At 48.8% G+C, this 16,017-nt stretch overlaps 1 protein-coding gene and 1 long non-coding RNA gene across 6 annotated transcripts in view; one reads left to right on the plus strand and one right to left on the minus strand.

Annotated features, from left to right (window-relative positions):
• Window positions 1-4,099: 4,099 nt before the first annotated feature.
• On the minus strand, window positions 4,100-8,046 carry LOC136102037 (uncharacterized). Of its 2 annotated transcripts, XR_010651415.2 has the most exons (3): window positions 7,412-8,046; window positions 5,433-6,353; window positions 4,100-4,724 (listed from the first exon to the last, which is right to left on the minus strand). It is a non-coding gene; the product is annotated as an uncharacterized lncRNA (long non-coding RNA). The 2 variants fall into 2 exon arrangements; XR_011739311.1 differs by having other exon boundaries at window positions 4,100-6,353.
• Window positions 6,953-16,017, plus strand: part of SLC25A22 (solute carrier family 25 member 22) — a 52,158-nt gene continuing 43,093 nt past the window's right edge. For 2 of the 4 annotated variants that reach the window (XM_065838803.2, XM_071809037.1), the window contains exons 1-2: window positions 6,987-7,077; window positions 7,745-7,846. The gene's annotated coding sequence lies outside the window, so the exon portion shown is untranslated. Of the gene's footprint in view, window positions 7,078-7,744; window positions 7,847-10,779; window positions 10,803-16,017 lie in introns of those variants that run through there. The other 2 variants (XM_065838802.2, XM_071809036.1) reach the window with 2 other exon arrangements.

The following is a 16,017-nucleotide window of genomic DNA, read 5'->3' on the forward strand; positions in this document are numbered from 1 at the left end:
TTCCTGAACTCTGCAGAAATAAATTGTATGTTCTTAAAGCACTATTCTTCTGTAAATCTGTGTGGCTTGAAAATCCACAGGGAGAGTTTGGGGCTTGTTCCACTTCTCAGCTACCTTGAAGGAATTTGTTGACTTTGGGATATATGGAGACCAGGTAGGCGCCATGATGATGGAAAATTTAGCCACTACCCTTTTACAGCAGAGTATTATATCTCCTGGGAGAAGATGAAGACTGTGAATAGATGGTTGCCATCCACTGTTTCTCAACTAGGTGGCACCATATGAAATAATCCAACATCATCTGCAAATAAGAAAAGGGAATTACTTTTTTCCCCGCTGGCATAGTTCTAACACTGGCTCGTTGCTGTGAGATCTGTGTTGCGTTCAGAAAGTAATTGATTAAATGGGTGAGAAAAAGATCCTCTAAAAAGCAAATTAATATAGAAACCTGAATGCATTCCCACATGGAAGGAGTGAGAGATTGGGGCTGCCTTTCTCAAGCAGCAGATAAGATGTCAGCAACAAAGTATGTGGAGAAACAAAGCAGAGGAGGCAGATCAGACACCCCTACTTGCTTTCTTTAGAAAAGCAATGAAGTTGCAAGTCTTGCTTGCATGGGTGGGAGGTGGCTGTTGCCTGAACCCTTCCTTGGAGCCATATGTGGAGATTTGCTCCTGGATTGAGAATTTTGGTGGTGACCCGTAACAAACTAGGCAGCACAGCCTGAAGGAAGAGATGGGATTTCTACCTAGGATATGTAAAGTTTGAAAAGTTCTGCTCTGCCTTGATTTCACTGCATCTCAGCAGGGAGCTGTAGCTGGAGGTATCTCTGGGCACCTCCTAGCTGGGCACAAGAAGTCCCAGGTACTGGTGCACTGCTCTCATGCACTGGGTCACCAGGGGCATCTTGGGGAAGGTCTTGTGTGTCCATCAGATGCTGGGTTGCAGGAGGCCACCAGGGAATTAGGTTCGTCACAGAGGATACGGGACAGCCTTGCATGTCATGGAGAAGTTGGGAAAGTCTGATGTAGCTAACAGGACATGAGAGCTTGAGGGATGCTATCTGCAGACATTTAGTGATTTACATGGGAAAACAGCAAGTTGATATTCCTTATCTTTTAGTTGCTCGAGCTGCCATAAGCTTCCAGGCTTTCACCATCCCATCAGCCCTCTGCTTGAACCAGCAAGAGTAAACCTCGGTATTTCTAATAAAACCACAAATAACTTGAGAAATTTTTGAGTTTTCTTCCTTCCTAATGCAGAAAACCTTTTTTCCTGGTAAAAAAGGTACCAGAGTGCTGCAGGTCCACCCATGGGATGGCTCCAAGGCAAGCACCAAGAGCTCAGACCTTCGGGTATGAAAAAGAGATGGCAATACACAGTGATCTCAGTAACCACAGATGTGCTCCAGCCAAGCCAGCTCTGCCAGGTCTCTGCCATGAGCCAGACCTTGTCTTCTGGAGGTGTTTAGCATCACCAGGTTTTGAAACAGCAAATCTGCATGCCCAGCAGAGAGTGATGCTCCTGCAGGGGGTGGCTGTAGCCCCTATGGAGATGCCCATTTCTCTCCACCATGTCAAGAAAGGACCTGGCTGATGAACCTGGCTGATTAGGCTGCTAATTATGCTTTGCTGGGCTGATGAAGAGAAGCTTTAGATTACAGTGAGAAGTAGGACAGGAGAGCTGGCTGAGGGAAAGCGGTAACAGGATAGCTGGGGGAGGACATGAGCTTAGGTATGAATCTTCACCTTGCTGCTTCTTCAGCCCAGTCCTCAGAGGATTTTACTCCTTCTGGAAGCAGCAACATCTCGGGACAAATGTTTTCCATTTTTTCCTTCCACTTTGGAGGAAAAGGAGATTCCTGTGCTGCTTAGCTTTTCCCCAAGGCCAGAGCTGAGAACAAGCATGGATTGTAATGCTGGTTGTAGATGCTCCCTCCCAAGACTGCAGGTTACTGGCTCCTGAGGCCTGGCACATCCTTCATGTGCTGTAGGAGCATCCAGCTGAGTCACAATCCCAGTGAGGCTTTCATCCTGGTGCATTGAGAAGAGAGAGAAAACAGCGTCTCCCCGTCAAAAATCCCTTACATGAGGTGATTTCATCACAGCCCAGGCAGGGAAAAGAAGACCCTGCTCCTTAAACAGGCTATTTTGTGACAAGTGCAGTGCATCAACGATGGCTGGAGGGCAGAAGCAGTCACAAATGGATCCATCACCTTTTTGCAGTCCCAAAATAACATGGCTATGAAGGAGCTGGCAGCAGCTTTTGGTGAGGTAGTGGCCCTGGGAAGTTGTGACTCTCGCTGTGAGTCATGCCGTTTCATTTTTACCCATGGCAGGATGGCATTGCCCTCAGTGTCCACTCCACCCTCCAGCCTGGCAGCATGGAGCCATCTCACCTTTCTGCTTCTGAGAAGAAGCAAAGCAGGTTAATGTGGCTGCAGATTTCCTTTAGTTGTTTGCCAGTGCTGCAATGGCAGATGAACGAAGGAGCTGTGGAGAGTGGGGAACACTCTAAAATCCTGGAGCAAATGGCACTGTTTGGCATTGCTCAGCCGCATACTCCAGGGAAGGAGTGGTGCTCCCTGTCCTGCAATGCCCCATAAATCCGATGCCACCTCTCTATGAAGGCAGATGTGGATGGTGGGATGCTGTGGGGTAGTTTCTCCCTGGCATGAGGGGATAAGCCCTGCCAAAAGGCTCCTGTGGTGGCTGCAGCTGCAGGCTCCACACCACCAGCTGTGCCTGAAGTGGGATCTGGAGGCCAATCTCACAGCCAAGACAGCACCATTCATCAGGACTCGATAAAAAGAAGTGCCTTGCTGTTTTGTCTGGGAGATAAGCACACAGGGCATAAGATTGTTTTCCCTTGCACTTTCTGTGCTGAGCGTGGGAGCCTGTGTTGGCTGCCAAAGGCCCCAGGGCACCCCTGCTGTGTGACACAGTGCAGATGGGCACACAGGAAGAGGGGTTGCTGGAGGCTGGGCAGCCCTGAGGCTGGAGCCCCATGAATGCTAGGCATGGCGAGATGGATGCTTACTGGAGGTTGCCAGCCCTGTGGGGCATGTTGCATGAGCTGGGTCATTTTGCAAGCCAGCTCATTACATATTACCTGTTAGCACTCCTGCAGCTCTAAAAGTCACTTACAAAAGGAAGAAAACGGTATTTTAATGTCTTTTTGGATTTTGGTAATCAATGATGGAAGCCTGAAAGCTTTTCTTTTTTCCTTTCTTCAGACACTAACATTTCTGAGCCTTGATTTCTCTGTTTTTGATGGAGAAAAGTGGCTGGAGAGTTTGCTGCTGGGAGAGGAACACTTGTGTGCCTAGAACATCAGGGTCTTCCCTCCCACTATTTGCTATTTGCTATTTGAACCAAATAGCCACTAAGAAGATGTCTGCAGCCTCCTTTCAAGGAGCGATGGCCAGGAGGGACAGACAGACCATGTATGCTGGTTCAACTCTGTGATCTTGCAGCCTTGAGCTCTCGAGGACAACTGAGCTGGGCTTGGGGTAGAGTTGTCCCCTTCCTGCACCCCCTTCACTCTTCAGCTGCATCCACATCCCCTCTCACTTCTGCAATGTCAAGTATCCGCACAGAAAATTAAATGAGACCTGCTTGGTCAGTGATTTCTGGGTGATTCCTGGCATCCAAGTCAATGGCCAGCTGTGAATCTGTTAATTTTATTCATACTGTTTAGTTGTATTTTCAGCAGTCAGATGCATCAATGCCTCCTCTGCTATCACCTCTGCGCCATTACCTTTGGCAACCCATGCTGTAGTTGCAATGGAGAATGAGATCAGGCTCTGTTGAGATTGATTTTTCTAGAAAACTATGCTGACTGGTGCTAATTGTATGTTACTGCCTCTTCAATCTTTATCAGTTAAATCACCTATCAGCACTCTGTTAGTCACATCCACAATGGCTGCTGGGTCAAAGGAGCAGTGACCAAGCTTGCGCGATTTGGTTTTTTTAAGTGTAGGTTTAATATCCACACTCATCAGGCACTCAGGGATTTCATTGGCACTTCACGATTTATTGAAAGAGAAAGTAATGCAAACGGGGAAGTGCTGGAGCAAATAAAGGACTCAGCATTCCGATTCAATGTGAATCACACAAAGCCATTTATTACAGAAACAAGCCTCCTTACATATGCAGTTATTTCCTGGTCATGCTTCCATACTCCAAGCATGCATTAACTGATCGGACATCATCTATGTTCACGAGCTGTCCACGCGTCTGAGTCTCACTGTTAATAGATCTGTTGATTTACGTCGTATTGCTGCTGAACTGTTTTACTTCCACAGCAGATCCTGCTTTCAGCTTTCCAAGGTGGCCTTCAAATTCCTTTGGGCCTGGCTAGTTCAATAACAAATCTCCATCCAATAGAAACCCATCCACAGGGAAGGAAGCTGAAAAACGCAGCTTTGTGAAAGCATCTTTCTTTGCCAGCAGACTGAACTTGACCTGTGTCCTTGGCAGGGCTAGATCAGCCCACGGCCCCTCTAGTAGCCAGGCTGAAAGCAGCTCAGGATTTTGAGACTCTTGCAGGGGGAGCTTTGTGACAAGCTGAGCACAAACCTGGTGTAATGCTCCCATGTGTACCATGATGATGACAACATGCCTCGTAGGTCCTGAGCTCTGCTCTTCACCTCGTGTTAGATGCAGACATTGCTGCTTTTGAAGCTCCATTTTGTACCGAATGGTTTTAAATCCATGTTGTGTCTGTCAGAAGAAAAAAAAAATCACGTCTGAGAGCAGAGGAAACCTTGACAACCTGGCACTCTCTGAATGCAAATTTGCTTCCTCTGCTTTTTTTAAATCCCCTCTTTTAAAGGCTGCCGGAAGAAATAGGTCCTTTGCGCCATGTAAGTTACAAAGAGCAGTTGTTTTTGTGCAGTTGAAGCAAAAATAAAAGCAGGTGATTGCAGTCCTCATAAAACTCAGTGCAAAGTTGAACAGCCTTAACCTCTTCAGTGGTAGGGGACAGTGCTGTCCTACGGGCACATCTATGGGATGGCACCTTATCAGTGCAGTGAAACTCACCAAAGCCTTGGCAAAACCAGGCAGAGCAGGGACCTGCCACCACCAAGGAAGGGGGTGGAAGGAGTTTCACAGCTAGGGAGTGGGAAGGGGTGATCACAGCTCCCACGTGCTTTGCTTCCCTGTTCCCCAAACTGGGGCAGCCCCATGTCAGTGCCCACCAGCATTTTCTCAAGGATGTGGTAGAGACAAGAAAATGGCTGTGGTGCAGAAGTCTCCTTCCTTGGTCAGCCACCACCTTTCTGGAGTGAGATTTGTTACCTCCTGTGCTGTATTTTTTCATGCTTTGCCCAGCCCCGGATGAAAGTGCACAAGCCCTTTTTGACCTACATCCAACTCATCAGCATTGCCTCCTGATGCTTTACTGACCTCTGGTTTACATTTTCTCACCTTGGGTTAACGGTCCCTGACTGTGATAACAAGTTCCTCTTGTTTTCAGGTGCATGCACAACTCTGATGTTTCTGGGCTGTTCATCATGGCTCCATGTAATTGTTGCTCCCATGCACACAATGTCCTCATGACACACTTCACCATCCTTGTAGAAGCTCTTCTCTGATCATCTCTGATTCATTGCACAGGCTTGATGCACTTGTGCTCTGCTGGCTCCTGTGAGCCTTTGGTGCAGAGCTGGTAACCGCTTGCTGTGTCTGTTATAGTGTAGTGCCTGGTGCATGTGAATGGTGAGGGATGCTCTTATAGATGTATTCCCCTGGAGAACTTTCCCTTTTTCCTTGGTGGTGTCACACCTGTGAGTGTTTTCCCAAGAGGTGCTGTCCTCCTCACCTTCTTGGTTAGCTTCCAAAGCTCACTGAAATGGTCTCCATGGCTGTTTTTGTGCTAGGACTCGGATGCCGTTATGCACCTGAAACCACGACAGAGCCTATCAAACACAAAAGCAATGGCCACCTGTGGCCTGGAGGCTTTCTGGTGGAGCAACAGGCAACACGTGGTGACCCAACCTTCCACAACCAGCTTTGTCTTTATTTTTAAGGGAATGACATGTTTGTGCACTTGCCGCCCAGGCAGTCAATCGTATCTTGGGCTGCATCGAAAGGAGTGTGGCCAGCAGGTCAAGGGAGGCGATTCTGGCTCTCTACTCTGCTCTGGTGAGAGCCCACCTGGGGTGCTGCATCCAGAGAGTCCTCAGCACAGGGAAGACATGGACCTGTTGGAGCAGGGCCAGAGGAGAGACATGAAAATGATCAGAGTGCTGGAACAGCTCTCCTGTGAGCACAGGCTGAGAGAGTTGGGGTTGTTCAGCCTGGAGAAGGCTCCAGAGAGACCTTATTGCAGCCTTTCAGTACAGAGACCTATAATAAGAACAGGGACAGACATTTTAGAAGGGCGCATTATGAAAGGACAAGGGGTAATGGTTTTAAACTAAAGGAAGGGAGATTCAAGACACAAGTAATATTTTTTTTTACAGCGAGGATGGATGCAACAGGTTGCCCAAAGAGGTGGTAGATGTCCCATCCCTGGAAACATTTTGGGCCAGGCTGGACAGGGCTCTGAGCAACCTGATCTAGCTGAAGATGTCCCTCTCACTGCAGGGAGTTGGGCTGGATGACCTTTGAAGGTCCCTTCCAACCCAAACTATTCAATGATTTATTATTTTTACCCCATTTTCACTTGTTCTGTTGTTCCCCCCCAACCCGTGTGCTGCCTCTCCAGGTGGCTGCAAGATGGCTGACGGGTGGGGTGAGGGAGAGCGCACCTCGCCCTTCCGAAGGGGAAGGCAGGGCTATGGGCACCGCGGGACTCCATCCCGTTCCGCCGTGACTCTCGGCGCCCGGGGACGCTTCACCACTGCTGTGGCGCAGGCCGGGGAAGGCCGCGGCGAGGCCCGGCCGCCCTCGCCCGCGTTGCCACAGCGACGCGGCGGCCGCCCGGAGGGGTGGGCTCGGTGGCAGCTGTTTCTGCACCGAGCGCGGCCAGAGGGGGCAGAGCTGAGCCGGGCCGCGCCGCGCCGAGAGCTTCTCACCCTGCGCCGCGCCGGCCTCCGGCCCGGAGGGAACTCGCCGCCGCCCCGGACCGGTAAGTGCGGGCGCGGCTCCTCCCCGGCCTTCGGGGGCGCCGCCAGGGGACCCAACACGCCTCCTGCTGCCGGGCCACGGCTCGTCTCGCCTCTCCCGGCCTGGCCCCTTTTGCACCGGCCTCTTTCTCTCTCGGACCGACCCCTCATCCCAGGGTGTCGCCGGGCCCCCTTCGTGCACCGCTGGTTCTTGGGAGCCAGCCCCTTACCCTGGGGGCTGCGGGCTCCTCTGCCCCCCCCGGTGTATCCTCCCCACCCCGGGAGCAGGCTCCCTTGCTCTCCCGCTTCCCGCCCCAGGGGTTGTAAGCCATCCCGGCGCCCCGTCTGCCTGCTCACCCCGGGAAGTGCTGGTTCCCCCAGCCGCTCCTGTATTCCCAGGGGTTGAGTGTTCCCCTGCCCGGATTTGGGGCTGGAGGCGCAGCTGCCCGTGCGTCAAAGCCGAGCCTGAGGGAGATCACCCCATGTTCCCCGCGGTGCTGGGGTTGCCCTTCCCGGGCATGAAGGGACCGTAGCTGCGTTGCTTTTCCTCCCCCTGCCCGTGCTGGGGAAATTGCAGTGACACATGTCCGGTTTCAGCCGTGCCCCTTAGTGTCCCGGAGCTGCTGCTTTGTATAGCAAAAGTGATTTTTACCTTTCTCGGGGGTTTCTAATTTCTGGGGTGATTTGTAGGATTGTGGCCTCCGGGTGCCTCAGTCACAGGGCAGGATCCTGCATCTAAACCCTTTAGAGCTCCTTCCAGGCTCTCCTAAGCCAGATCTTCGCCTCTTTGAGGTAGGTCAAGGTTAATGTGCTCTTTCTCCCCTGGATGGGGAATGTGGAAATGTGCATAGGCTGTGGGATTTCCTCAAGGTCACGCTGGGAACTGAACCTGAAGCGTCCTCTCCTCTCTTGCTGCACCCTCTGGGGCTGCTGGGCTCCTGCTGGGTGAGAGTGCAGCTGTGGAAATTGAATTTTCTAGTGTCCTGGGCCTCCTTCCTGCAGGGCTTCTCAGCTTTTAGTTTGTACACCTTGCCAGGCTGTCAGAGTAATAAATGTCAGAGTGCGATCCTAGCTATATGTATTTGGCCTTGTATCTTTTCAATATTATATGTTTACAGTTAAAGACTGGGTGTTTTTACCATAGCATGTAATCACTGAGAGTCTTGCTGCCATTGTGGTCTGACCTCTCATGATGCAGCTGCTGCTGTTGGGTTTGTATCTGCAGTGACTTTGATCACTGCCAATCACTGTGGCTTTGCCTCTCAAGAACTCACTTCTTGGCAATGGCAAGCAGAAGGCAATTGAACTGGAGTGGTACTGATAACAATGTATTGTCTGTGACTTGGATGGTGGTTGTCTTGTCCTTGCCTTGTGTTTTGCTTACCAGGCAATATAAAGGTATAGATGAGGTCTAATAGATGGAGTTACACTAACCTCTTCACCAAAATATAAACACCAGTATTTAATGAGGATTTACCCTTTTGAATGTCTTGCCTGTAGGATTTTTAACTGTGTGCTACTACTTGTCATGCACACAGGTACAATTTTTCTCCTGGTGTTGTGCCCTTGGGCTCATTTATTCACTGAGCGCCAGTTGTAGTAAGGAGTGGTATGTTTTGAAGGCAGTGGTGACTGGTGGCAGAGATGGATGGCCAAGCTGGAAGAGCAAATCTGTATCATAAGTTGGAGCCCAGCATTGCTCTGGAAGAAAGTCTCTGGTCTTGTTTGATGCCCAGCAATCTTGTTAATGTCTTACTAAGATGCCAAGACCATAGCAGATCCTCCTGCTGCCATTTTAAGAAGGGGTAGTGTGCTGTATTGAGTTACTGGGAGTTAGATATCACTGTCAGCTTGTCAGAGCCATTTGCTCCCCTTTTCCTGCCAAGACTTAAATTAGTGGACAAGACAGGGGGAAATCTCAACCTGGCTGGCCAAGGTGACAGCAGGATACACACATGGAAGCAGCCCCCGCACTCTCTTGGGTGTCACGTTTTGTGTTGTAGGTCTCTAGCAGGGCAAAGGTGTGGTGGAGAAAAGGGACTGGGATGCAGTGACTGGGATTTGGTGTGTCTCACAGCCTGGGAGCTGTGAGGATTTGGAGCTGTGCTCTGATGAGGGTGTTATAATATGCAAAGTCTCACTTAGGAACTGTAAGCATTCCATGTGACTATACTGTTGTTCTTGCATAACTGTTATATTGAGAATTGTGAAATAGTAGGAGGGAGAGATTTTCTGGAATAGGGCAGCAGTATTTTCAGGTGGGAAAACATTGTGCTGTGTTTAGCTAGAGTAAAACACATCTAGATCCAGCATCCCTCACCAGTGGCCCAGTTTTGCACATTTCCCTAAGAACAGCTTTTCCATGAGTGGTAAAGCTCGATCTAGGAAACACCCTCGTTGCAGCATATATGATGACCATGCAATGCTGTGAAAGTAGTTACTTATCCTTGGCACTCTAGTTTTTATCTCAATAACCTGCAGCCAGGAGGCTGTAAGACAAGTGATTGATAGAGATGCTCCTTCTCCCTTGGCAAGGAGTACCTAAGTATGGTGTATCATCCCTGTCTCGAGTCCTCCAAAGTCCTGGGCTTTGGGTTTTGTGCTGGGCTGGGGATTACTTGTTTTACATTTGTTGGCAAACCTTTGGATTCTCTTTCACCCTACTGTGAAAATAAAATGCTCTTGGACGACAATTGCCAAATTCGCATTAGCTGCTGGAAGGTGGTATGTCCTTGTGAAATCTGTGAGGTGAAAGGCTTGTGTGGCAAGAAGAAAATTCAGCTGTGTTGAAAGTAGATGTGAATGGACACATGTCTTTTGGTGCTCTTGCAACACATCTGCCTTCTTTCAGCATGATGCTTTTCTTTGTCACTTGGTTCCTGGGGTTGCCTCGGGGCAGGGAGATGGCCTGTGTTTTGCCATGTCAACTTTCCAGTGCTAGCAAGATGTCCTATATGGGATGTATCTCATAATGGGCTGTTTCTATCTGCCTAAAATCATATTATGCTGCCATAAAAGAGCTTGAAACTAGGCCCCAAGGGGGAAAGAAAGGGTGGGAAAATGCAAAATATTTTTGTTTGATTGTTAGGAGATTCTGCACTGGGGAGATGATGTGCAGTCAAACCAGGTTTGGAATGGCTGGGACAAATGAGTTTCCTTGTGATCCTGGGTGCTGCAGTTCATGTGTATTACAGTAGGATGCTAATGCCCTATGAAGGGAGCTTCTACAATTTCCTGTTTTCTAGGCTGTTTCAGAACAGAGAGGCATTTCTTCTAAGCCTTCCTTGTTCTTGGCTGTTCTTTTTCAGAGTGGATCTTTCTCCTATGTCTTTTGTTTTTGTGGGGTTTTTTTGTTTGTTTGATTTGTTTTTCCCTAGAATGAAGTTTCTAGACAGCTGCTGGCAGGTCAGCAGTACCCTAGAGCTGTGCACCTTGGCCCTTGACTGAGGTAAGCTGATGTAGCTCTGCAGAGCAAATTTGGTTTGCACCAGCTGAGGCTGGGCATTCATGTGGGAGCCCTCGAGCTACAGGAAGAGCCTCGGCACACAGCCTTTTAGCTTGTCACTTACAAGTTTGTTAACATCCTGTTAGGCTTCCAGTTGGACATGCTTATCTCCCAGCTGCCTCTGCTCCATTGTTTAAATCTGCAGTACTGTGTAGGGACAAGTGCCTGTGTTGCTCCTTCAGCAGCATTGCAGAATGGGGAAGGATCTGCCCAGTCACAGTATCCTGCCTTCTGCTACTGCAGGTACGTAAGGACTGGTTATTATTCCTTTTGCATCTGTGTATATGTTAATCTAAATCCTTAACTGTGTTTTCAGGAAATACAAAAGCCTGCTTTGATGCCCACATTTGCACACTTGGGCATTCTTAGAAGTACCCAAACAGCTGCACTACCAGAAAGTTAGGAGAGTTGGAATTACCAGTTACTTATCATGACAAATGAGCTATGGATACTGCCTAAGCAAGCCAGTGCATTGTTTTTATTTTTTTACTTTTGAACATATCATACACACTGTGTGATGTTTCATTGTGCATTTCTCATAAATGGGTGCATGATGGACTCCAGCCTTGCTGGAGCCAGTTGCCTTGTCTGTCTGTAGTGAGACAGCGAAACGTGACTGCAAGCATTTCTTCTCCTCTGCTGAAGAAGTGCCTGAGGTCTAACAGGGCTGTGTGTTTTGGCTTCCCTGGCACTGTGATTTGATGAAGCCTGCCTTCTCCTGCAAGGCTGAGTCCTCTGGCCTGTGCCTGATTGGAGTGAGGATTGTCATTTGGCCATATGCAGCTAACAGCACGGCGGGTTGCTAGAGCTAACGCTGTGTTGCTCCAACTAATCCTAACAGCAGATAAATAATTTTTTCATGTTCTCTTCTGTTTGCCTTCCAGTGCAGCAATAGCAGGAAGGAGGGGTGGACTGAGCTGTCCAATGCAAAACTGGGTGTTGCTTTAACCTTACAGTATTGGTTGCTGGGTAGTTCCAGTTGTGAAGATAAAGTAACAGGGGGTGCAAAAACTTTAGAAAACAAGGCAAAACACCACAGAAACCCAGTGAAAAGACCTTGTCACTCTGGGTGGTTTGGATTTCTGTCTGGCAGTTTCCTCTTACATATCTGCAAATATAAAAGCTTTGAATGCTTACTGCCTTAGGAGGGCTGCCCTCATGGAGATTATTTGCTTGGGGAAGGGAAAGGCACCTGGGCAGCCATGCTTGTTCTGTATCAGGAGAAATGTGATGGGATACCATTTTTTTAATTTGTGGAGTCTCTGTTGCTCCTGATTTAATGCATCCTGTGGTGAGCTGCTCACAGGAATGCAGTCTTATGTTTATTTTGTTAAACCTTTTCATAACTGGTTCTTGTTCTCATTTTGGTGGTGCTGTTGTGCGTGGGTGGCTATGTGCTGTCAAACCTCCATGTGCCCTGCTCCTTCCTTTGGTGCTGATGCTAGTGTGTGTTTTATCAAGAGAGCTGTTTGGATTTTTTTTTTTCCTGGTTCTGCAACCTTTGTCCAGAGGCAGGGAGCAGAGACATTAATCTTGATCCAGTTGAGTTTTGCAAACAGCATGAATTTGAGCAGCTAGAGATGACTGAAGTCCCATCAAAGACTCTGCACGTCCCACCTGGAGTTTGGCTCCAAGGTTGGGGCGCATGCTCTCAATTTAAAGGCTGTCCCAGCTATGAGAAACTTCATGGACACAGTGGTGAAGAGGAAGGAGAAGAAAAACTTCCCCTCTTATACAGGAGAGTGGTGCTGCTGCACTGGGTGACTGTCTTGGAGAAGGCCGTTAGGAAGAGAGAAGGTGTGTGCTTTTCTATGAGAGGACAAAGATACGGTACTTCCAGCAAGTCATTTTAGTAGGAGAGAGATGCTGTGCAGGTGAGCTCTTAGTGTGAATCAAGCCAGAAGCCAGTCCAGTAGCCATGATCCTTCATTTCTGAATTCAGCTGCAGCTTCCAGTGAATTCGTTTTGCTTCAACAAGGGGCTGTGCTGTGTGATGTGAAAGCTCCTAGCCAGGGTGAGCACTGGCTTTGCACGGAGAAATGTGTGGAAGGAGGTGGTAGCATGTGGTGTGCTTAGTCTGGACAAGCACATCTGTCATTCTGTTGCTACTGAGTAGTGTGTCCTTGTCATTGATGTGTCTGACCCCTTCCTGCCTTTAACAGCTCTGCTGCCTGTGCGTGTTGGCAAAGGAGACAGGGCAGTTCCCTGTGGCCTGCTGGGTAGGAGGCAATGAAAATGCCTTCTCCAAGGCCATGTGCAGACTGGGAGCTTATTTGGTGCCCTGTTAAGTGCTGTGCTCTTTGCTCTGTTATTGTTAGGGATTTATACGAAAATAAAAAAGAAAGGGTGCATGTTTTAGGGTCAGGATATGTCAGGGCTAACTGTGAATTTGGGTGCTGCTTTCTCCTTTGCCATAGATTCAGAACACGACCTTGGATAAGCAGTAAAATGTCTCTTTCTGACCCTGTCCCTTACAGCTAAATAGGGACAGCAGCATTTCCAGAGTTTTCCCACATGTACGCAATAGCAGCTGTTGCAGAAAGTGTGATCTAATGTAGTAAATGGTCTCTCCTTCTGTGGGCTTCATTTTCCTTTTTTATTTCATGTTGGCTTTCTCAAGGATGAGGTTAGCTTTCTCTTCCATGCTCTGGGTAAACTGAGCTCTTCTCTGTAAGGCAACAGTAGTACTGTTGGTTCATCTCATCCTTTGGGAGCAGCTGTTCATGAAGGCTATTTTCTAAGGGTACTATTTCTTTTAAAGGATATAAAACACATTGTGTTGGCCTGATCCACTTCTCCTGAACTGTCCCATTGCCTTTGTTAGCAGCTGTGTACATGAACTGAGCAGCTGTTTTCTTTTTTATCCCCCCCCCCCCTTTTTTTTTTTTCCTGAAACTTAGAGTGAAGATTCATTGGTGCCCTACTCTGGTTCTTCAAAACTAATGGAGAACTTGAAGGAAATATCTTGGGTACTAAAACTACAGAAATGCCAGACGCTATATAAACAACTAAACTCAGCCCCCGGCCCTTCCTGAAAGAGGGGTGATTTGTAGAAATACTTCCACAAATGATCTAAATCTGGTTTTGGAAAGGGGGGAAGAAATGCTTGGCTGCTGCTGAGCTGTGTGTAGGCGTGTGCCCAAGTGCACTGTGCGGTGTGCTGCCTTCCAGCACGCTCCCGAGGAGGCTGAGCAGGCTGCTCCTGCTGCCTCTGCGTGCTCAGGAGACATCTGTGCGCCGCTGACTCAGTCTCTGCAACTCTGCCAGGTCCCTGGCATGGAATGAGCTCCCACTTCCCCTGCGGTGAGGTTCGGCTCTGCCTGCTTGTTGGGCTGTTCTGGTGGAGATGAGCTGTGGCCAGTTTGCAGAGGTGCACGGTCAGCTTGTGGGTGTGCAGCTTGTGAGATGTTGCTTGACACGTTGGTGAGATTGTGGGGAGGTCCTGACATGATCTAACACCAGGTTGTCTCTCATGGTGGCACAGTTACCTGGACCTGGGGCAGTGCAAACTGAGGTAGTCTGAAACTGAAAGCAAACAGATCAGCCATGGCAAAGCGCATGTGCTATTTGGACACACCTGTGCGTATACATGAGGTGACAAACATGCTGGTAACCTGAGAAGACATGGGATGGGAGAGGATAGACATGTCATGGTCAGGGACCCTGATGAACTCTGGCAGAGCTGGCTGCTGTGGCCAGCCTTCCCTCTTCCCCTCGACTTACGAGGTTACTGCTCTTGCAGGGGAAGGAGAACATTGTTTCCCCAGCTGATACCAGATCTGGGGTCCTGACATCAACCGTGACAGCAACAGAGTGCTGCAAGACCTCTTGTGTGGGCTTTGCTGCTGGACGAGCAGGTTCTCATCTCAGTAGCCACAGCTGACTCAAATGGGTGGTGCATTGGAGCCCAGAAGCCCTTGTCAGAGGATCTCTGGAACAGAGCAGTGTGTCTGGTTCCTGCGTTGCCAAACCATTGTTAGTCTCCCAACACAAAGCACCTGTTACGCTGCTTGCTGGCATGACAATTTGTTGTCTGTAATGCTGTTTGCCATTCCTGCCATGCACTCTCTGGCAAGACAGTGTTGGTTGGTATTTAGAGCAGGGCTGTGAGGTGTGATTATTATTCAGGGGTGATTTTTTTTTGAGAACTTTCTGAAAACAGGTCAAATTCTTAAGCAATGCAATACGAATTGCTTTTCTGAGGATGCTTAATGTGTCAGGTAAATTCTTGCAGATCCATCTGGTAGGTACCAGCATTGCACTGTGTATGCAGAGTAGCCAGGTAAGACATTTAATGTCCGGAGAATGACTTTCCAGATTTGACTTATTTCACTTTTTTCCTCTCTTTTTGGTTTCTTGTGTTATCCATCTCCTTTTGCTCTGTTTAGGTGAGCAGGACTGCATGTGATTTCATTTGCCTGTAGCCTCCTAAATATATTGTTTTCCTGCTGAGAATGCCTTACCTGCCTTGGAGCCCACTGATTCACAGCACTCTGGGTGAGCAGGAGCGGGTAGATGGATTACACCACAGACTCCCAAGCCATCAGACGGTGGTTTTAATCCCCTTGAAAATTTTTCTGCTTGTCACAGAGCACGTATGATTTTCCCTCGAGGAGCTGCTACCTTCTTTGGCAGTAACATGACCCATGTGGGGGCACTGACGTCTGTTTAGCAAAGAACCATTTTGCTGTGATCTGAACAGCTTTGGCATAAGCAAACAGCTGAGCTGGGGGAAGAGAAATGCTGTTTGTGATGCAGGAGCAGAGCAGGTACATTCATGTACTCCCACGGCAAAGGGACTGGCAGCAGCAGTGTCCTGTGTCACCATTCCTGTTGCTGAGAGGCAAGGAATATTGATTAACGTGACATTTAACTGGCATTTCCTCTAGTGTACTGGGAGCATTAGTCAAATTTTGCCTTCAGCAGTGGGAAGTAATGAGATAAGCTTCCTTCCTTGGAAAGGTCTCTACCTGCTGTTGCAAAGTGTTTGGGAGGCTGGGAGATGTCCTGCTCTTCCTGTCTGATCTCTTGTACAGAGGCACCTGAAATAGAGTCTTGGATGTAGCAAGCAGTTGAGTTTGCAGCCTGTACACCAGTGATTGCATGCTTACATGGTGGCTCCTGCTTGATGCTTCTCTCTCACATTGCCTTAGGTGGAACCCAGCTCCTGACTCCAGAGGGTGACACAGGCAGGTTTACATCCTTTCAGATGCTGGGGTTCTGTTTCATTAACCTGCAGTATTTTAACGTTGGCACTCACATTGGCAGCTGGCTTTCTTGGGACACTGTACCTTTGCTACAGGGGTAGGGTCGGGGGTTGCATTGGTGTTCCAGCTGGGCTTGTGCAGTTCATCTTTGGGACTCCAAGTGACAGCTGTCAGTTGACGTGCAGCCTCACAGGGCTCTGGATTTCCAGGTCTTTAAAACTGTTTGTTCAGGGCCTGGAAGCCGTTATCTC

Source organism: Patagioenas fasciata, chromosome 5, assembly GCF_037038585.1.
Source record: "Patagioenas fasciata isolate bPatFas1 chromosome 5, bPatFas1.hap1, whole genome shotgun sequence".
Lineage (NCBI taxonomy): Eukaryota > Metazoa > Chordata > Aves > Columbiformes > Columbidae > Patagioenas > Patagioenas fasciata.